The sequence below is a fragment of the Carlito syrichta genome, unplaced genomic scaffold (genome assembly GCF_000164805.1).
Source record: "Carlito syrichta isolate Samal-C Ts95f unplaced genomic scaffold, Tarsius_syrichta-2.0.1 Scaffold314788, whole genome shotgun sequence".
In the NCBI taxonomy this organism is placed as follows: Eukaryota; Metazoa; Chordata; class Mammalia; order Primates; family Tarsiidae; genus Carlito; species Carlito syrichta.
In genome coordinates, this window is record NW_007258884.1 from 764,917 (window position 1) to 788,510 (window position 23,594).

Here is a 23,594-nt window from a genome sequence, read left to right on the forward strand (position 1 = left end):
GAACTATGATCCTCTCTCTTGGACCTGTTTATCCCTGCTGTTTTTTGATAATACACATTCTCTAAAAAGCCCTGGAACTAAAGCCTTAGGGATCTAATTTAAAATGGAGCACCCCCCCCTGCCCGCCATTTTGTGAGTGAAGAGTGACATCCCCTAAAGCTTTAAAACTTTTTAAATGGTTACTACTGAAAGACAGGTATCCTGCCTTCTTCACCATGGGCTGTCAGAATACTCAAATGCACCAAAATGAAATGATCTGAAATGCATGTCCTTATTCATAGGATGTTCTATGAGAAACCAGAGTAGGATTAGGTCAAACAGGTTGGAGAAAAGTGTGAAAAACAGCCTCATGATGGCACCTGGACACATCAGTACTTTTGCTGCTTGAAACTGAGATGAGCCATTGATTTTCCATGTGGTTGAGCTCATGGTACCATCAAGTAGGTCTTAAGCAGGTTTTCTGGGATTTCATACTTCTCAGTAATGCAGTGAGTTTTCATGCCAACTGAAAGGCATTCTTATTGGAAACAGGTGTCAACTCTAGTGTGATGATTTCTCATTTGCAACCAACTGAGGGAGATATTGCAGATGCTGATAAAGTCAACAGCTTCACTCTGCATGGTTCAATGAACTGCTCTTTCTATTTGATGTAGACAAATGTTACCAATGTTTATTTATGATCTATGGGTAGGTTATTATATTCTAGATTACTTCGACTCAATGAAGCATGCTCTTTTATTAATATGATTTCTTTGCCCTTCTCACTTAGTGATATCTACACACTCTTGGGTGTAATCGGTTCTTATTCAGCAGCCAAAGAATTGCCCTGTTTTGACTAATGGTGCATTGCTCAGTTTCACCATCATTGATTGCTCAGTGGGTGGAGCCTGCATCTGGCTGTACTGTTTCTCCTTAAGTCCTTTTCTTCCTAATGTCACAGATGCCCTTCTGTAATGGGCATTTTCATTTTCTCTCTTTGCTACTAATTTTGTTCTGGTGCTCCTTCCTACTTTTCATGTTGCTGTTAATTTTGAAAAGTCAGTTGTTAAAAATGCTTCCATAAAATAAATATTCCAGCACATATATTATTTTCATGTTTAATACCGATTTTTCCGCTTAAACCTAGTTAGTGACTATGGAGGATAAATGTTGTCCTTATTGGTAAAAATATGGTAGTGATTATTCTCCTTAACTTTTGAAGGTTAACATACCCAAGTACAAGGAAATAGTCTTCTAGGACTGAGAATGAGGCATACATAAAAGTACACACTGTACTTTTGCTTAAAGCCATAGGAAAGCATGTTGACAACCGAGAGAAAGGCTAACAGTCCCAGGAAATTTCATCTGTTATTTATGCAGTGGGGTAGGACAGGTTTAGTATCATGCCCCTTGTGATTTGTGGTGGATGGATCAGGCTGTCTCATCCCTGGAGCCACAAGGGACCTCTGTGAATCCACTGACCAGTTCCTAAGTTAAAGACCCACAGGCATACAGGCCATTTGTTGATGGGCAAATGCAAATCCTTACACAATGTAGCAGATGAAACTTACTCTACTGTAGAAAAAGCTTGATGTGGGGGGTATAAAAAATGACATTAATTTCCTGAAACACTTTATGAAATTAGAATATAAGGCAAAACTCAAATGGGTTTCATAAAATAGAATAATTGTGAAATTAAAATAGTGACATTTTTTGTCAAAGGAATAGAAAAGTCTCAAAAAAAAATTAAAATATTATTCTATGGAATAAATAATTAAAGATGACCAATTCTTTTTTTTTTTTTTTTTTTGAGTTGGAGTCTCACTCTGTCATCCAGACTGGAGTGCAGTGGCCACTCCCGGCCACCGTTGCCTCGACTTGCTGGGCTCCGGTGATCCTTCCGCCTCAGCCTTCCAAGTAACTGGAACTACAGGCGCGCACTACCATGCCCGGCTAATTTTTGATTTATTGTAGAGATGAGGGCTCGCCAAGTTGCCCAGGCGGGTCTCGAACCTGCGGGCTCAGGCAATCCACTCACCTCAGCCTCCCAAGGCGCGGGATTACAGGCTGAGCCACCGAGCCCGGCTGACTAATTCTTTATTAAGCAGAACTAAGCAGGATTAGAACAATAATTTAAAATTGTTTCTCCCTATGGAACTTACTTGATCGTCAGACTTCTAGGAAGTACTCGGAACACAACTGCTAATGTTCTTGTTCAAATGTGTACATTTCTGAGTTTTTATACCTTTTCCTACTCCGAGTACAAAATGTACAAAATGTGTGTATTTCTTTTGGTAAGAACTAACAACAGGGTAATTTTTAAGACTGGGATTCTGTTGCATTTAGCTGTGAGACTCACTGTTAAGCAGAGGTGAGGGTATGTGGCAGGAGAGCAGGGAGGTGTCATCAAGAGAAAGAACAGATACTTTCTTTCCTAAAATCTCCTTGTTAAGTCCTGGTTTTTGTTATATAACTGAATGCTGACATTCAGCCCTTGTGTTCTTGAGACCCTGGCTGTTGATTAACAGACTCCTGTGAGGCATTTTCTGGGTGGCCCAGTTCTTGGCTGTGATAGTTAAATGACAGCAGCAACAATGGCAACCCAGACACCTGCAACAACACAGCCGCCGGGCGAGGCTCGAAAGAAACTTGTGGCGCCCCCCTGTGGACTGACAAATAAGTCCCACTCTGTCCCATAAGGTGATGACTTGGGGACATTTTCAAAGGGGATCGGCCCAGGCCTCCCAGTGTGTTACCTCACTCCAGAGAAATTTCCGCAAGTTATTAAGCAATTTTATTTTTTTACAAGGAGAATTTCAATTTTCCATTGCTGGACTGTTTTACACATGTTATTTGGAGGCACAATTTTTTGTTCAGGCTCACGAATGCTGCCACTGCACTTATGAGAGGCTGAGCTGGGTAACAGCCTGGAATGATAATGCACAAATCGATCCAACTAAATTTGACTTCAAGGTCCTCAAAACATATCACTGACATTGGTTCCAAGTGAAGCAAGCATTCCCATTAATTTAATATTTGAAAAGGTTTGTGCATCATCTTCCAAAGTCCTTTAGATGGACCTCGGTGATTGGGAAGGTGATGCAGGTGGTCATATTGCGTAGAACGTTTATGTTCTTCTTTGACAACCCGCTCACCCTTGGGCTCCTGGGAGCAGTTTCTAGCAGAATGGAGAGCAGAGAGAATCATAATTATGTCTCAGCCCTGGTTCATCACCCAATGGGGACCTGTATTTTGACATGTGCCCTTATAAATCTTTTAGCTAAATCAGGGTCTCAAATATAAAATCCAGTACCCCAGGGAACTTTTTAATATAAACCAAAGTCTGGTTTAGGCTGATTTTCAAAAAAATGTTGTGAAGTGTATTTACTCATGATAATTGCAGATTTAAAGCAAGGTCTTATTTACTTTACAAGACACTAAAAACAAAAACAACAAACCTCCCAAATGAACAAAAGTAGACACATACCTCAAACACCTTATGACACATAGCTCAAATTCCATATACATTTATATTTCTGAAAATATAGTTTTAGAAACTGGCAAAATATTCAGAGGAAGCACAACATTCCTGGACAGTGCTATCCTCCTTAGTTTGCTTGGTTTTGTTTTCCAAATGAATAATGTTTTCATACCTTCTTTAACCCATAAGGGGATAAAGTAATGGAAATACGACAGACTTGTCCATTCTGGTTGTTCTTGTGTCCTGTGACAACCATAAAACCCGATATGCCAGGCTTGATAGCTCAGCCTGTAATCTCAGCGCTTTGGAAGGCCGAAGTGAGTGGATTGCCTGAGCCCGCGGATTCGAGACCCGCCTGGGCAACTTGGCGAGACCTCATCTTTACAATAAATCAAAAGTTAGCTGGGCGTGGTAGTGCGCGCCTGTAGTTCCAGCTACTTGGAAGGCTGAGGCGGAAGGATCGCCGGAGCCCAGCAGATCGAGGCTGCGGTGCTGGTAGCGTGCCACTGCCCTCCAGTCTGGGTGACAGAGTGAGATTCCAACTCAAAAAAACCCAACCCAACAACAAAACAACAACAACAACAACAACAACAACAACAACAAAAAACCACAAAAAACAAAAACGTGGTACATCATCAGTTAACCAATGGATTCTAGTGGGTTTAGCGCAGGTTAAACTATACTGGAGTCAATCTCATAAGTAGCCCTACCTGCTGTCCTGACTATTCTCAAAGGAAGAGATTCTGTGTATTCAGCACTCTGGGAGCCAAATGCTCTTTTAAAATCTGGAGTGTCTGATACTACATGTCAAAATCCACAGAGTGATAAATTACTCATAAATAAATAGAGAGGAAACTATTGCAGTGATGGTCACTGGTTATGATCTTGGTAATTTCAGTTCTATAGCTATTCTTTTAGCCACAAATCTTTTTTATATTGAGCATTTGATTCCCAGTTTGAACCTCTGAACTTGAATGGCAGAAGAAGTTGCTGGGATGGAAAAACTGTGCTTCCTGCAAATGATCCTAGATTCCTACAAAAGAGAAAAGAAAATAAAACCTGGGGACCACCAAATGCCATGGAAACTGCAGAGAAAAAAATGTTTTCTGGAGAAAAGGTGATTATCTGCATTTATTTAATCCTTTCATTTATGATTCTGCTTATTAGCTGTAAACTTCTGAATCATAAGGTTCATAGGACACATGTTAAAATTAGGAAAGAAAGTTATACATTTACAGAATTCAAAGTTATTGGGATGAGTATGTCTCCTGTTAGATAGTTTTCCTAGGGCACACTGGTTTCTGGCACATCTCCTCCTGGCTTCTGGATTCTTTCCATCTGCATCAAATGCTTTTTGTTCCTCAAACCAGTAGAAACTATTTAACCCTTAAGGGATACCCCCTGCACCTAGCATCATGTAAACAATAAAGACATGTTATGTGCAGATATTACAAAGGGCCTCTGCAAGCAAGTTTGCAGTATTAGTGATATGCTTTTATACTTTAGTACTCTACTTATATCAGAGTAATTTTTTTTGGCCTAAGTGGTTTTGTTAACTCACTTTGAGATTCTAGATTGTAATTCAATTAAGTTCAAAATTTATTTTCTGTTTTCAATATGTGCTAGGATGCTGCAAATGAGTAAGCTGGGAGAGATAGAAATAAAGAATTAGCACATGGGAAAAATTTCAACCTCAGGAGCAATCATATAAATGTACATTAAAGTGAGTTTTTTTCCTATCAAATTATTCAAGTTTTTTGGGGGTTTTTTTTTTTTTAAATAAGACTGTTGGTGAGGCTATGGTGCTGGGGATTCTGTTGTCCTGCTGTTGAAGTGAGTGCCATAAGAGGGATACAAATCAAAATCCCTGGAAGGATTAAGATTGGAAACAGCAGGAAACGTTTCTGGAAAGATTAGTGCTTCAGGAAGACTTGAGGGAGGGGTGAAATTCTAACAGATGGAGGAAGGAAATGGAAGTCGGGCACAGAGCTTGGTTAAGGGTGGTATTTTTCTACCCGGTTATGTTCTGGAGATTCATCCTGTTGGCACATGAGCTCTAGCTCATTCATTTCATTTAATTTTTTTTTGATCAGTGTCTTGCTCTGTCTCCCAGGCTGGAGTGCAGTGGCATGCTCATGGCTGCTGCAGCCTTGACCTGCTAGGCTCAGGTGATCCTCCCGCCTCAGCCTCCCAAGTAGCTGGTACTACAGGCACATGCCATCACACCTGACTAATTTTTTTGGTTTATTGTAGAGAAGAGGTCTTGTCAAAGTTACCCAGGTTGGTCTCGAACCCACGGGCTCAGGTAATCCTCTTGCCTTTGCTTCTCAGAGTGTTGGGATTACAGGTGTGAGCCACTGCATCTGGTCCATTTTAATGTTTTTATAGTATTCCACTGGATGAATGTACAATAATTTACTTACCCTTTTTCCTTCTGGTGGACAATTAGATTGCTTCCAAATTTTTGTTATTATGAATAAAATTCTTGTGAACATCTTTGTATATGTCTTCTTAGTGTACATTTGAGACTTTTTCCAGGATACGTGCTGAGGGATAGGACTGCTGACTGTGCAGTATGTGCTAAGTAGTCCAAATTGCCCTCCAAATGGATAGGCCAACGGAAACTTCCACCTGCAGTGCCTGAGAGCTCTTAGTTTTTCACATCCTTATACTTACTATTGACAGATGTACACTTTTACCAATTTGATGGGTGTGAATGAGTAGCATATTACTTTGTTAAGTTCATTGGTTACAAGTGAGGTTTGCAATTTTTAAATATATTTATGGGCCATTCAAATTGTTCTTGAGCAAACTTGTTCTTGCCTGTTTTTTTCTTTTTTCTATTTTTTGCCATTTACTTTATTGATCTTCCTTATACATCTCAATGTCATGGTTTTAAAAATCAGTGAAATGAATTGCCAGTATCCACTCCCTCTGAATCTTGGGTTTGTTGTTGTTGTTGTTGTTGCTGCTGCTGATTTCTTTATTTGTTTGTTTGTTTTAGAGACAGGGTCTCACTCTGTCACCAGGCTTCAGTGTAGTGGCATGATCATAGCTCACTGCAGCCTCAAATTCCAGGGCTCAAGCAATATTACTGCCTAGGCTTTTGAGTAGTGGAGACTACAGGTGTGTGTCACCACGTCCTGTTAATTTTTTCATTTTTTAAAGAGATGGGATCTTGCTATGTTGCCTAGGCTGGTCTCAAAGTCTTGACTTCAAGCAATTCTCTTGTCTTAGCCTTTCAAAATGCTGGGATTACAGGCATGAGCTACCAGGTACAGCCTGAATCTTGTTTTTTAAAAAAACTTTTATTGTGGTTTCTTCTTTAATCCAGAAGTAATTTTAATTTAGACAAAATTATCAATCTTTTAATTTATGGTTTACGCTTTCCATTATTTGTTTAAGACTTTTTTCCTGACATATTTCATAAAGAAAGCATCCTAATGTTCATTCTAGAATTTTGCTTTTCATAATCAAGACTTTAATTGGCCTGGAATTGATTTTTGTATATGGTGTGAGGTACAATTGTAATAATTTTTCCCAAAAGGGTAGTCAACTCTCTGAGCCCATAAATAATTATCTTTCCATTTTATTTTTATGTATCCATCACATGCAAGGCAAGTTTTACAGACGTTAATGAGCAAAAACTCTGACAGTCATCTCAACAGCAAAATGTGTGTACATATCCTTGTAGTCATAGGTGTTCCAAAAGCAACTAAAAATGATACAGCTCTGATTGAGTTTAAATTCCAACTTTCTCATTTATAAACAAATCAGAGGAAAAAGAATGTGAACAAAATGAGTCAGTTTGCAAAAGTTGGTATTGAAATGAATATGGCTGGACAGAAGTTTGGTATAAAAATAGAAACTGTCCACATCAATTTCAAATAGTTGGAAGGGTTAGAATACAAGGCTCTCTACTAGGCTCTGGGAATATGGGAATGAAATGAAGAGAATCCTTAATAACACTAACCCCAAGAGCCTAAATAAGAAATTGAACTACATAAATTGAACAAAATAATATCAGTGAATTGCAAGATATGTGAAAACCATTTACTCTTGGGAAAAGAGCTATCTGCATATAGCATCAGCACTTGGCTCACTCAGCTACATTCCCAACTGACTTTTCCCTTGTCTTCTTCTTTTATAAAGGCTAAAAGCTAAACATTCAATTCTCCTGGACTCCTTCTTTCTGCCTGAGGTGGCCATGTGGCTCAGCTCTGGTCAGTGATGCAAACGGACAACATTTATTCCCATGCAAAGAGACCCAGCTGCCTGAGGATACTGCCTTTAGCCCTCACTTCTTCTTCCTTCCTGGGAATTGGCCCTGGGATCTGGAAGTGCAGAGGCCATCTTGAAGCCCAAGGACAGTGACTTGTGGAATTCTGAGCTACTCTGATAGCTCTGGTATTTCTACCCTTGGACTTCCTGTTGCCAGAGACAAAGTAAAGCCATATCTGTTTAAGTCCCTGTAATGAAAGTTGTTATTTTAAAAATTCACTTATGGCCAAACCTATGGCCATCTGTTATAGCTTTGATATCTCATTTCTTTGTTCAGTATTGGTTATCACTGAAAGCAGTACAGTATGGATGTGTGTCAGTGAAGGGAGGGAGGATTGAACAGAGGAAGGGAGAGGAGAAGATGGTACGTATGCTTTGTGTATCCAGAGTTTAATCTAGAAGAGAAATAAGGCATGATACCAGTGAGAGGGAGTTTATGATAAGTGCGCCATGTGTCAACACTTGGCCCCAAGTTTTTATCAGGTGATCTTTAGCAAGCATGTGAGATTCCAAGGACATCTTTGTACATCATTTTGTCCTGAAGGCACATATTATGTGCTATATAAGTTACAGCAGAATTTTTTTTTGTCTTTTAAAGCTTATTTTATTTTTTATAAATTTTTTATTTTAAAGATGTGGGATACAATTCAGGGTTAGGTATACAAATGTTCATTATACAGTTACCCTTGTTGATCAGGTGTGTCTCCTCTCCCCCAGTAGATTTCCACTACTGCCAATCCTGCCCTCACCCTGGCAGTTTCCTACTACTGTTAGTATTTTTCTTATAGTATTATGATAATTGTTCAAGGTCCGCTTATGAGCGAGAACATGTGATTCTCAGTTCTTTGTTTCTGTGATAGATCACTCAGTATTATAGACTCTAAGTCCATCCAAGTTGCTGTGAAGTTCATAATTTTGATTTTCCTTATGGTTGCATAATATTCCATCACGTATATGTACCATTAAAAAAAAAATCCATTCCTCTTTCAATGGGCAGCCCAGTTGGCTCCACATTTTGGCTATTGTGAACAATGCAGCAATAAACATGCATGTGCAGGTATCTTTTTCACAGAGTGATTTGAGTTCCTCCAGATATAGTCCCAGTAGGGGGATTGCGGGGTTGTTTGGAAGGTCAATTTTTAGATCTTTTAGGAATCACCAAATTATTTTCCCAACAGTCTGTACTAGTTTACATTCCCACCAACAGTGTAGAAATGTTCCCTTTTCGCCGCGTCCTCTCCAGCATCTGTTGTTTTTGAGTTATTGATGATGGCCATCCTGACTGGAGTTAGGTAGTATCTCAGTGTGGTTTTAACTTGCATTTCTTTGATGACTAGTGATATTAAGCATTTTTTCATGTATCTGTGGGATCAAAGCGGGAGGTATCACACTCTTAGATTATAAACTTTATTGTAAGTTTACAATGATTCAAACAGCGTGGTATTAGTACAAGAACAGGCATATAGATCGATGGAAGAGGATAGAGATTCCAGAAGCAAAACCTCAATTTTTCAACCAACTCATCTTCAACAAAGCCTCCACCACCAACCACTGGGGAGAGGAGAAGCTATTTAGTAATGATACTGGGAAAAGTGGCTGACCACATGCAGAAGATTAAAACAAGACCCCGACCTATCACCATACACAAAAATCACCTCTAAATGGATCAAAGACCTAAACGTAAACTTCAATCTATAAGAACCTTAGAAAATGCAGGAGACAACCTTATGGAAATTGGAAGTGGCAACCAATTCCTGATCAAAATTCCAAGTGCCTATGCCATAAGAGATAAGACAGGCAAGTGGGACCTCATCAAACTAACAAGCTTCTGTAAAGCAAAAGAAACCATCAAGAGAGCGGGGAGACAGCACACAGAATGGGAAAAAATATTTGCCAACTGTATATCTGACAAAGGCCTAACATCTAGGATCTACAAGAAACTCAAATGTGCCAAAAAGAAAAAAAAGCAAACAGCCTCATTACAAAATGGGTAAAAGATATGAATAGACACTTCTCAAAAGAAATATTTTTTGTATGAACTGTACAATGACATGTTTGCTTTTATAAAATAATCCACTGAAAATTCCCACAAGTAATTCAATCTACCTGTTATTGACACAGTATGGCCTCCCTTCCACTGGTGTGACTTTGCAAGAAATGAGCAGTCTGGTCAGTTGGGGTGGCTCACACCTGTAATCCCAGCACTTTGGGAGGCCAGGAAAATTGCTTGATTCCAGGTGTTTGAGACCAACCTGGGCAATATAGCGAAAACTTATCTCTAAAAAAAAAATTAAAAAATTAGCTGAGCATGGTGGTGTGTACTTGTTGTTCCAGCTACTTGGGAAACTGAGGTGGAAGGATCACCTGAGCCCAGGAGTTTTAGGTTGCCGTGATCACTGTGATTGTGCCACTGCACTTCAGCCTGGGCGAGAGTGAGATCCTGACTCCAAAAAAAAAAAAAAAAAACAACTCCCCCCCGAAAAAAACCCAAAGTAAAACGAAATGAGCAGTCTGCTGTCATTTTGTGCTACATGCTTTGCAGGCAATGCATAAGAGACAAGAATTAACAATGCTTAAAAAAACCCAACAACAACCCCCCCCCCACACACACTTACAGCTAAGGATCAGGGTTAAGACATAAACTCCTGGGATCTTGTTTTTCATTCTGGTATTCCTTGTTGTTACTTAGTTCTTGCTTGCACATTTCAGGAGCTCAAAATGTTTTTTGTTTTGCAATGGTCTGAATGCATTCCCTAAAATTTGCATGTTGAAATTTAATTGCCAACATGATAGTACTAAGGGTGAGGCTTTTAAGAGATGATTAAATTATGAAGATGGAGCCCTCATAGATGGGATTAGGGCTCTTATAAAAGGGCTCTGGGAGTGGGTTCATTCCCTTCCACCCCTTTCACCATATGAGGATATAGTGTTCATCTCCTCTGGAGGATGCGGCAACAAGACGTCATCTTGGAAGCAGAGAACAGCCCTTATCAGATAATGAACCTGCTGACATCTTGATCTTGAACTTCCCAGCCTCTAGAACCATGAGAAAATACAGTTTTGTTGTTTATTAATTAATCAGTCTGTGTTATTTTGTTATAGGGTCATGAACAGACTAAGGCATTCTTTTTGATTACATGTAGTTTTATTTCCTGGTCATAATTTAACCTAAAGTATACAAAGATATAATCTGAATATAATCTGACTTCTTGCATTGCTGATCAGTCCTAGATGTAAGTTTGGCAGTGAACACTCTATCCAGTTTCTAGTTCCCTAAACCAAACGAATATATTTTTCAGCAAGGATGTGTGCCATACCACCTGTCTTTTCAGAGTATCCTTTGGTTCTGGTCGGTGGCTGAAGAGAAGATGGCAGGAGGATGGAAGAAACAGGATAAAGGCATGACCATGGAGGGACCCTAGTTCCGGACATCCTAGGCCTAAAGAACATCCAGCAGGATGGGGTAAGGAGGACATTCAGGGTTGTCAAGTTCTCCCCAGATATTATTAGTATTCCTGTGAAGCTGTTGTCATGGGTCTTGCAGTGTTCTTGGCCTTGCAGTGATCAAGGCCTGGTCTCGGCCTTAAATATGTAGTTTATGACTCAGGTTGTTTCATGGTCTATCCTTGGGATTTTCAGTCGGACCAGACTTGGGCTGAGGTTGTTGAAGAAGCCCTTGAAAGTTTCAGGGTCTGGGGCTGAGGTTGGGGGAAGCTTGTCAACTCATTAATACGGTACTAAAGTGTCTTCCCTTGGAAAGCCTTACGAAGACCTCCATGCCAAGTTCTGCTAAATTTTGTAGATCAGGATAGTTCAGCCATGGGAATAGGATGCCTTGGGTCTTCTGGCTTTGCTCTCTACTTCATAAAAACACACCATGGGATGATGTGGTTTTAGCATGTTTGTTTTTTCCCACCTGTTTTGAACATTATCTTTCTTGGTTAAAAAATACCATGCCAAAAAGTGCAAAAGTTTGTGATAAAGATTTTAATTCTATGCAAAGTTGTTTAAAATGTTTTTGTCTGTTTCAGAGATTGTTTAGTCCATCTGTGATTATCATATGCAGGTTTCCTTGATATAAACAAAAGGGCTTTTAAAAAATTCGATGAATCCCAGTGTTGGTTAACATTAGTATCAGCATATGTTGAATTTCACATTGACCTCAGAGTGGAAGTTTATCTTTTGAAGTTGCTTTGACTTTGGGGGAGGATGGATATGGAACTTTCCATGGAGAATACTGCTCGGTTGGTTTGTTTTTCTTCTCCATGATGTTAGAAGGAAAATCCCTCTGACCAGAAGGTTCACTCTGAGTCAAAGTGGTAGTCCATCTGCATGTAACTGGATGTACAGAGAAAAAATCCCAAGAGATCAATTGATCCAGGACCCAGCCTGAGGCTCGGAAGATTGTGCCTCTGTTGTTTTATAGGTGAGATACTTGAGACCCAAAGGGAGTCATGCAACTTAGTCAAATCACTGGGAAATGATGCTGATGGCAGGGTGAAGGTGCAGTGGGTGGAGGGGAATGTAAGGGATGCAGGAGAGGAGGAATGAGAGTAGATTCTAGAATTCCTGATTTTCAATTCAAGTCTACCAAACTATATTGCAAACTGTCCTAGGTTGACATGTTTAGTGTTTCTAATGCTGATATGCTGAGACTAAGGACCAGGCTAGATAGAGAAAGAGACAAAGTTGGTCTTGCTACTCTGTCCCTTTTGTAATTGTTCACTACTCCTTGTCTTTCAAAACCTCTTTAACAATATATCAAAGAAAAAAATATCTACTTTTTCCCTTCAAGACTTGAGGCAATTCTTTGCCATGGCTTCTTCCTTGACCCTGTTCCTTTATGACTCTGCTCTTTTTACAGTATTTCTCGTTTCTCATTCTTCCACTGGTCTTCCCTACAATTTACAAACACATTCAATTCCTTTTTTTTTATTAAGAAAAAAACTTCTATTCTGCATCCCTCATTATCCATTTATCTTATCATAACTGAGTTTCTCAGAGGAGTTGTCTACATTTATTTTCTCCATTTTCTCAATACTCATGGCAATCTTTGCATTGGCCATCTCATTTGGCTTCCAATATGAATAAAGCTGCTATAAACATTCATGTGCAGGTTTTTGTCTAGATATACATTTTCAACTCATTTGGGTAATTGTCAGTGAATTTTGAAAGCCTGTCCTTCCATGACTTTCATGACATCCTTCTCTTTTTGTTCTCCTCCTGCTTTCCTGAGCATTCCTTCCCGTTTTCCTTTGTTGATGCCTCCTCTTCTGCCAGTCTCTCAATGTTCCCCCAGAGTTCTGTCGTGAACCTTTTTATATTTTCAATATTTCACACATCCTTCTGGGACGGTCTCATTCTCTTCCAGGTCTTCCATCATTATTACCTCACTGCTGTGCCAGACTTGTTATTTCATCACAGACCTTTCCCCTAAACCCCAGACTCATGTGAATTTTTTGCTTCTTTGTTGTCTCCTACACTGGGCAACACCCCAGATTGGAAAGACATTCAATTCTGGGGACCTTTTCTCATATGGAAGTAAAAGAGTTTCTGTTTTTCTGACAAATACATGAGTGACGAGGCTTTTCTACTCTATTTCTTCTAGGTAGGGTTTCTCAGCCTCGGCATTATTGATATTTTGGGTCAGGTGATTTTTTCGTGGTAGCCTGGCTGGCCTTTACCCACTAGATATAAGTAAAACTTCTCCCTCGACCCCTCAGCCTCAGGCTGTATCACCAAAAATGTCTCCAGACATTGTCACAAGTCCTGGAGAGAGGGACAGCCTATATCACTTCCCAAAGAGAACTACTGCTCTAACAGATTGTGCTTTCTACTCCACTGTGTCTTTGCTTACACTTCTCCTTCTTCTTGAATCACCCTTCCCTGGGGGGAGCATCTATTCATCTTTTGAGACTTGGTTCCTTCATTGTCTCCCTGAGGTAGATGCTCCTTTCTCTGTAGAATTTCCTCTTTCTGTGTACCTCATCGCGCTCCTATGACATTACTATGCTTACTGTTTACACATGGAGGCTCTGCTCCCCATTGTGAGCTGACCAAGAGTTGGCATCATGACAATTTTGAATCCCCAGCAACTTCACAGTGTGTAGCAATTAATGTGCCCAATTAATACTGTTGAATAAATGAACCATAAGGGCCCCGCTGGCCCAAAATCCCCTATGACAAATTCTTATAGCATTATGTATGGTTCTTTCCAAGCAGTTGCTACAGTTATAATTTTCCACTTTTTTGAGGGCGATTATTAAATCAATGTCTTTCCCCCTCACTAGGCAGACCATAATAAACTCCATGAAGGCAGAAGCTGTGTCAAAGCTGAATCATACAGTGCTTGGCATTTTAGGTGCTGGGGACATATTTGTAGAATGAATAAATGATCTTGGGAAGAGTGGCCTTGGGAAGCTCAGTCTGGGCTTAACAAGAGCAGCAGCAACAACAAGGATAATTGATGTTAGTTTAAAGTGTTTTCATAGGTAATACTCTTTTTTAATAATCACAAAAATGGTGCTAAAAGGGTTTATCCTACCTTCTAGATTAGAAAACTGAGAAGAATCAGAGAGACTAAACATTTTAAGGTATCATACTCTATGATCATTCTATTACAAATCTTATCTTCAGATTTGGGGAGGTCAGTAAATGTTTTAGTGGTATATGAAATGAACAAAAGAATATGCAAGTATTTTGTATTTTTTGTGGATTGGTTTAGAGCACAAGCATTTTTACATCTATATGAGAGAAGTTCACTGGAATTGATAATAACTGCTCATGGCTCCTTACCAGTCCTGTCATAAGACAAACACTATTTTTTGCTTGTATTACAGGAACCCGCCAGAAAGCATCAATGTAAGACATCCTATGAGTCCCGTTGATGCTAACACTCGACGGGTGTTTTAAATAATAAAAGGCCTTCTCTGTATGAATTTACAGTATAAATGACTGATAACCTGAGCAAGACCAAGGAGGCCTAGGTCCATGGTTCTGAAGCTTTTGTGGCTCACAGAATCATTTGATGGGACATAGACCAATATACACCCCTCGTCCCATCATTTCTTACCACTAGAAACAGGGGGATAACCTCCTTCACTCCCACTAATCTGGAGTAATGGCAGTAATAGATTTACATGTATGAGAGCTCTGCTGGTAAATTCTTAATAGATTCCTGTAATTAAGTAGAGATGTGAGTACCTTACGAACTTGAGTGCTATTGAAGACCAGCAGAAATTCCTTTGTAGAACATTGGCATTTCCAGGTTGCCGCTAAATGTTCCTGACTGATCACAGATTTTTAACTCAGGAATGATAGGTTAAATCCCCAAAATATATAAGTATAAAAGGTGAAAGGGGATGTCAAGTGTGTACCACTCTTCTTTAGAAGATGCTCTAGAAATCAGAATAGTTTCTTCATGGAGTGGACAAATATTACTACGTTGTGATATGCTTTGTATCATCATCCTAGTTCAATGGCAGCTTTCAACAGTTATTTGTTGAGGATAATGGGAACTCTATTCTATCATATGAATGCCAGACTATAGAAAAGTCTTTCCAGGCCAAGAAATGAGTCTCTCTTCCAAGTAATATTTGTAGGAGTTTATAGAAGTTTATCCTATCATGATTCCGAAGGATAATCTATATCCTGTCATTTTATGTCTGACATAAAAAGGATGGCATCAAAGTCATGTGAGATGACATGTGAAATCCTATAGAATATTCTTGATGAGGCTGACAGAGAATTCTTTAATGTTGTCTGGCCTACATTTGACACAAATGGAAAAAAACTAAAGATAATTTGAATGAAGGGGCATGTTTCTGATGATAATAACATGAATATATGAGATATCAATCTTTGTGTTACTGATCAATGATTGATGTCACAGTGAGATCTTTATCAAAGAATGATCTTGTTGCTAAAAATTACAATATTAGGAAAATGCATAGTTACTGATGAGAGCCTGCACAGATTTGCTTTGTGTCAATGTGTGTGTATGTTACATGAAGATATGGTCACCTTAATTAGCAAGGCATTGTTTCTAGTTCTTGAGTCAAGAATACAATGGAAACACAAGTGAATTTCTTTTTAGCCAGAAGAGCATTCTATTTTGTCCTTTTTGACTCTTATTTTAATATTTTTGATCATCCACAGGCCTGTTCAAGAGAACCAGAGATAACTTCTATAGACTGGAAAAAACTGGAATAAATTTGTGTACACTTTAGTTTAAAAGATCTTTTTCAGGGGAATTAACACTGCAATGTTGGAGGATGTTCTTTCACTCACAAAGCATTTGTAAGATCTATTATGTGTGAGATTAATCACATGTAAATATTTTGTAGAATAAAGCAAATTTGCTCCCTGCAAAATGGACCCTGTGGTGGGAACCAGTCAGATGAGAAGAGGCTGTGTTTCACTTCTCTAAGCATCACCAACAGAGCTGCTTATTTTGAGTCTGGAAGAAATCCAGCAGGATTTAGTTTTATGAGGTTTAATGTAAAGGTGTTGTATTTCATGAGATGAAATCATAACATAGTGGGTTGCAAGAATTTTGAGAGATTATTTTTTCAGAGTATTGGCAAGCACCGTCCTCTGGAGAATTTTGTGTCTAAAAAAGAAATATAGATCCCCTTTCATAGGATTGAAATGATAACTAATCCTTAATCCTTTCTAGATGGCCAGGGTTTGACTGGTTAGACTGATTTGGAACGTGCTTAGCAGGTCTGACCTCTCCAGTTAGCCTTTTAGAATTTAGAATTTGAATAGCCACTGCGTCCTCAAACTTCAGGGTACATGGGGAATGCATACCCTGAAATTGGGGGCCCCCACTCCTAAGCCATAATTAAGGTTCTTTTTATTTATTTATAGATCATACTTCACCTTCAGGCTTCAGTTTGATTCTCTATGAATTTTGACAAACCAAACGAACATTTGGCCAAGACAAGAGAATGCTATCAGGCTGTATCTCAGGTTTCTTTCGTCTCCCTTTCCTGTTATGTTTCAGCTAAGAAAAAGTTCCCTGTCTCTGTTTTAGAGAAAGCTGAGCCATTCCCTTGACTTAGGTTTGACCTTTTTTTACTTTGTTCTGGAACACATATAACTGTCCTTAGGCTAAACCTCTCTCTACTTTTGTGACCATCTCATCTCCAGTTTCCCTGTAATGCAACATCTTGGACCAGGTTTCTCATGAATGACAGGGGAGAAACAAGACACCACAAGGGGAAATCTGGTGCCTCTTATGAATTCGATGTGTATGGAAGGGAGTTTGTGTTTTCCGTAGCTGAGAGAGAGCCTTCCTGAAACATGGTTCAGGCGAGAATGTTTTCGAAGTGCAATTAATTCAGCATGAGAGTCTAGCAAAGCGAATGTACGCCCCATTGTATGCAGCTCTTTCCCCAGGGAGATTTGTTCCTACCCCATTTCAGAAATAATAGATGAAATCTTAAGACTTTACAAAAGTTCTGCAGAGGCCAACACATCATCTCTAATGATAAAAAGATGTGCACATCACGGCAGATGTGTTTGTATCAAATCATGCACATGGTCTATCTCTTGTGGAGCCTCTAGTGAATTCTCACGGTGACACTGAGGAAATTAGTGTGATGGAGGGAGGGCAAGGGGACTTATGAGTTATTACCATCAAGGAACAAATGTTACATTCCTTATCTTTCTCAAATGCTGCCTTGTGAATGCATGTCAGTGCAGACCATCCTTGGAGAGAGTCCAGGCTTTAGGATATGGAGAAAGTCAAGCTGAGTGAGGTTAAACAGCTAGAGTATAATCAACAAGATGAGCGAGCTTATTTGCAGCTGCAGACTATCACCTATCACCTTGTTTTCCAAACTTGCCTGCTTACCTGAGGAGTGTGTTAAAAAGAGAGATTCTTACAGACTTACCAAGTCGAAGTCTCCAGGGGATGTCCCGGGAAATGGAATTTTTAACAAACTGACCAGCTGATTACTATGATCAGGCAAGTCTGGGAATCATTTACCTTGTCTAATCAGGAAGGGCACTCAAAATGGGCTGGGTTTTGTGAGTGTGCATGTTGAGGGTGGTATAGGTGATAAACAACATGGTCAAAGGGTCAACTCTGCCTCTTGCTGAGAAGCTGCTGAAGAACATTGATCTTCATGTTTCTCACTCCTCCTCTGTAATGCCCCACCCAGTATATGTATCTCAAAGTTGATTTAAAAAATATCTTTGTCCTAAGAAATGGGTCTGTCTCATCTATGAGATGAAATTCTGCCACTTTCTGAACTCCCTCTTTGCCTCAGTTGCCAGAAAATGTGATGCCAGGTTTTATGCTCGACCACTGTTACCACATCTATTATGATGGTTGGCCTGTTGGATTTTCTTTTTCTAAAAAAATCTTTGAGTTGGAGTCTCACTCTGTTGCCCAGGCTTTAGTGCAGTGGCACAATCACAGCTCACTGCATCCTCAACCTTCTGGGCTCAGGTGATCCACCTCAGCTTCTCAAGTAGCTGGGACTACAGGTGCACATCACCAAGCCTGGTTACTTTTTTGAGTTTTTGTAGAGATGAGGTCTCATTATGTTGCCTAAGCTGGTCTCGAGCTCCAGGGTTCAGACAGTGCTCCTGCCTCGGCCTCCTAAATTGCTGGAATTAGAGGTGTGAGCCACCACACTGACCAGATTTTCTTTTCCTACCTTCTTTTAAATTCTTTCTTTGGTTAATTTTATGATATTTGTTTTGTAGTTGACTTTCTTTCTTTTTCTTTTTTTTTAATTTTAAAGATGTGGGGTACAATTCAGGGTTAGGTATACAAATGTTCATTATGCAATTACCCTTGTTGATGAGGTGTGCCCCTCTCTCCCCTGGAAGTTTCCCTCAACTGACAATTCCACCCCCTCTCCCCTGGCAGTTCCCCACTACTGCCAATTCCTTTCTTATAGTATTATGATAATTGTTCAAGTTTCGCTTGTGAGTGAGAACATATGGTACTCTGTTCTTTGTTTCTGTGATAGATCATGAGTATGATGAACTTCAAATCCATTCAAGTTGCTATGAAGTCCATGTGTTTGTCCTTCTTTATGGTTGCATAATATTCCATTGTGTATATGTACCACATTTTTTTTCCAGTCCAACTTTGATGGGCAGCATGATTGGTCCCATGTTTTTGCTATTGTGAATAGAGCTACAACAAACATACATGTGCAGGTATCTTTTTGGTAGAATGATTTGAATTCCTTTAGGTATATTCCCAATAGGGGGATTACTGGATCACATGGAAGGTCAATTTCTAGTTCTTTCAGAGATCGCTACACTGTCTTCCAGAGAGGTTTCACTAGTTTGCATTCCCACCGGCAGTGTAGAAGCGTTCCTTTTTCTTCACATTCTTGCCAGCATCTGTTGTTTTATTAGTGATGGCCATTCTTACTGGGGTTAGAATGTGACTTTGATTTGCATTTCTCTGATGATTAGTGAGGCTGAGCACTTTTTCATGTGTCTGTTGGCTGCCCGTATATCTTCTTTTGAGAAGTGTCTATTCTTGTCTTTTGTCCACTTTTGAATGGGGCTATTTGTTTTTTTCCTTTCGGCGCATTTGAGTTCCTTGTAGATCCTATATGTTAGGCCTTTGTCAGATATACAGTTGGCAAATATTTTTTCCTATTCCATGGGCTGTCTCGCTGCTCTCTTGATGGTTTCTTTTGCTTTGCAGAAGCTCGTCATTTTGATGAGGTACCCTTGTCTGTCTTATCTCTTATGGTATGGGCACTTGGAGTTTTAATCAAGAATTGGTTGCCAGTTCCAGTTTCCATAAGGGTGTCTCTTGCATTTGTTAAGATTCTTAATAGTAAAAGAGGAAGTTAAGTTATTCCTCTTTGCTGATGATATGATCCTATACCTCGAAAGTCCAAGAGAATCTGTCAAAAATTTGCTTGCACTGATAAAGGACTTTGGTAAAGTCTCGGGGTACAAAATAAATGTGCAAAAGACAGTTGCATTCATATACACCAAAAACAGGCAGATAGAGAACCAAATAAAAAGCACAATCCCATTCACAATGGCCACAAAAAAAGAGAAATGCCTTGGCATCTTCCTATCCAGAGAAGTGAAAGACCTCTGCAATAAGAACTAAAAAACACTACCCAAAGAAATCCAAGAAGACACAAACAAATGGAAAAATATTCCATGCTCATGGATAGGAAGAATCAACATTGTTAAGATGTCCATCCTACCAAAGGCAATCTACAGATTCAACGCAATACCCATCAAGTTACCAACATCATTCTTCTCAGACCTGGAAATGACAACACAGAAATTCATACGGAAACATAAACGACCATGAATAGCCAAAACAATCCTTAGCAAAAGAAAGCAGTAGGTATCACACTTCCAGACCTTAAACTTTATTATAAGACTACAATAATCAAAACTGCTTGGTATTGGCACAAAAACAGGCATACAGATCAATGGAACAGGATAGAGATTCCAGAAGCCAAGTCTCAATTCCTCAACCAACTCATCTTTGACAAAGCTTCCAACAACAACCACTGGGAAGAGGAGAATCTATTCAGTAAATGGTTCTGGAAAAACTGATCACATGTAGAAGATTGAAACAGGATCCCTACCTATCACCATACACAAAAATTAACTCTATAATAAATGCCCCTGCTGTTTAGAGAAGAATTTGTTTCTCTTTCTCAAAGGTAAATGCTGGCCTCCCTACAATCAATCTCTTTTTTCCTGAAAAGTGGCAGAGTACAAATACATTAAATTGAATCCATAATTAACAGCTGTCAATGGAGGGAAAATAAGATGGTGATTTAAATGGTGACTAATTTAAATCATTTTCATTTGGACTCTGAATGAAGCTATACTCACCTCATATACATATGTACTTTATCCTTATTGCTGCTAATAACCTAATGTGATTCAGAGAGAGAACCAAATATGTCCAGGTCAATTTGCGATATTTGGGAAGGTGCATATTCTGAAGGTAATTGATGCAATTTACTTCTGCAAGTAATAGTTCTGTAAAGGTAGGGTGATTTTTCCCCCCTCTTATTTATAATCCACAGTTATAGGTTTAATCAATGCTATGGTAGGCAGAACTTTTTCTTCTTTGTTTTCAAACTAGAATAAAGATTAGCTGGGCTCGGTGGCTCAGCCTGTAATCCCACGCTTTGGGAGGCTGAGGTGAGTGGATTGTCTGAGCCCTTGTGTTTGAGACCTGCCTGGACAACTTGATGAGACCCTATCTCTACAATAAAAGTCAAAAAATTAGCCAGGCATGGTAGCGCATGCCTGTAGTTCCAGCTACTTGGAAGGCTGAGGCGGAAGGATTGCCGGAGCCCAGCAGGTCGAGGCTGTGATGATTGGGAGCGGCCACTGCACTCCAGTCTGGGTGACAGAGTGAGACTCCAACTCAAAAAAAAAAAAAAAAAAAAAAAAAAAAAGAAGGCATGAAAGTAAAAAACACAAGTGGAGGGAAGGATTTCTAAGGAAAGGCAAGTCCCCACACATCCTTTCCAACCACAGTCCTTTTTGGGGCTGTCGCTTTGAATTGCTTCAGTGTTCAGTTCTGTCAGCGGTCACCTTGAAAATTTCAAATAGTATGAATCTAACATTGTCTTTGCGTTTGTATTCTTTTGCTCTTTTGAAATGTCGTGATACTGTGTCTAAGTGAACCCCGTACAATTTCTGTGCAGGACCTTCCATGAACCCATGCAGTCAGAAGACCCATTTTCTTCAGGTCTGGGAGTATTTGATTATTATTTCTCTAATGAGTTCCCATTCTCCCTTTTCTCTATTATTCCTTTTAGGAAATCCTATTGGATCCTTCCTCGTATTGGTCTATCCTCACCCCATCTTTTTTCCCCCTGCTGTTTAGAGAAGAATTTGTTTCTCTTTCTCAAAGGTAAATGCTGGCTTCCCTACAGCTCTGTGAGAAGGTAACTGGCCCAACTTTTTCTTGGAGAGATATTCAACTAATTCCTTGTTTTCTGTTCCAGGTCTCACACCTGTCCTCCTCCTCCTTCTTGATGTCACTTGTAGGTTTCTCTGGGAGGTCATTTCCCACCTCCACAGCAGCCTTACCCTGCATGGGTGAGGGTTGCTACGGTCTCTACTCTATTTGTCATCAAATCGCCTCCTTTGGACTTCTCACTTTCAAAATGTGCTTATAAATTTATTTCTGTGTGTTTTTCCTTATTTTCACTCAGGCCTTGGTCTATTAGTCTGAGTGAGTTAGATTATACTGCAGTAACAAATATACCCTGAAAACTCAGTGACTGTAATACAATCAAAGTATATTTTGGCCTTACACAAAATCTGGTCTGATGTACTTCTGTGGGAAGTTCTTCTGGTTACTCTCAAAGCTGAGTCCTTCACTTCTTTTTTACTCCGATTTACTATTTCATTAAGTGAATATATCTAAATACAAAAATATTTTCTTATCATTAGATCTTTAGATCATTCCAATGTGTTGCTCTTATAAGCATGGCTGTTATAAACTTTTTCAAACTGTATTTTAAAGTTTTCTTCATTTAGAATTTTCTTTAGAAATGAAATCACAAAATTAAAGAGTATAAAATTTTTTAAGGCTACTTACTAGTTTTACCAAATTGCTTTCCAAAAGGATTTTAAAAATTTATTCTCCCACAACTTTGGGTAGTATTGTTATTTTCTAATTTAATTTTGTACTTGAAAAAGATCTTAATTTTATTGAAGCTTTATGTGTGGAGGAGCAGATTTCTCCCCTTTTGTAACCAATTACATTTTCTCTTTTTATATTGTTTGTTCTTGCAACTTTTGCATTTTTCTGTTGGAAATTATTAATTTTTTAAATGAACTCTTTATATATTAAACCTAGTAACCCTTTGGCTAGCCCATTTTAACACACACTAGAGGTTTGTATAATAACACACAGACTTGGTTTCAATACCAAGAATTGATGGATGCTTTATCCTTTCTCCTTGGTTTCTTCTCGGTAATAGGGAAATGAGCTATTAACTCACTTTTTATAACTTACAGTTTCTCTTTTCTCTTCCAGAAATTATGGACAAGAGTTTGCCTAGAAAGTCTGTTTAACAATTTTGCTTAAAGTTAGAGGAGGGAGTGAGTGGTGAAGACAGTTTGTTGGGAGAAGGTGAAGCAACGTTTTAGGATTGAGAGACAAGGATGGAGAAGGTGAGAGGCGTAGCTGGCAGAGGATAAAATATGGATCTTGTTAGATATTAGAAAATGAAATGATGTGGGGAGGATAGGAGTAGTGTAATGGGGGGGATCTTGAGATGAGGGAAATAGTAAAAAACAATGACAGTGAGAGTTTATTGTCAAGAGAGGCTGGCAGATGTCTGCCACAGTCAGAGCTTCAGCTACAGCCACACAGGGGACTCCAATGTTTGTTAAAATCATTAAAGAAAATGGACCCTGTCCATCTTAATGTGTTACTGACTTGTCCTGTTTCTTTTCTGAGAATGCGCTTTCATAAGAGGAGAGAGCCAACCTAAAACCCTGGGGTGGGACTAGGCAGTAACACTAAGAAGAAGGCAGGGAAGGTAGGTGGGGAGTTTCAAAGACTTATTTTCCTGTTGGGTCGGGATGTGATGCATTCTGAACAATGGGTTGAGGGCCACTAGGAAAGGGGAGAATGGAGAGGACAGGTAACATGTGGAAGCTGTTACCTGAGGACGTATTGGTGAGCACACCAAGGCTCTGAGAGAACTAGTGGTTTCTGAGGCAGGCAGGATGCAGGAAGCCAGGGCAGGGGAACAGGCTGCCAGAGTCCCTGCTTTGGAAGACAGCATTTCTGCAATGTCTGTGGACATTCCCCATTTTAGAGCCGAAAGCTGCAGGGATATATCTACAGAGGATTGTCAGGGAT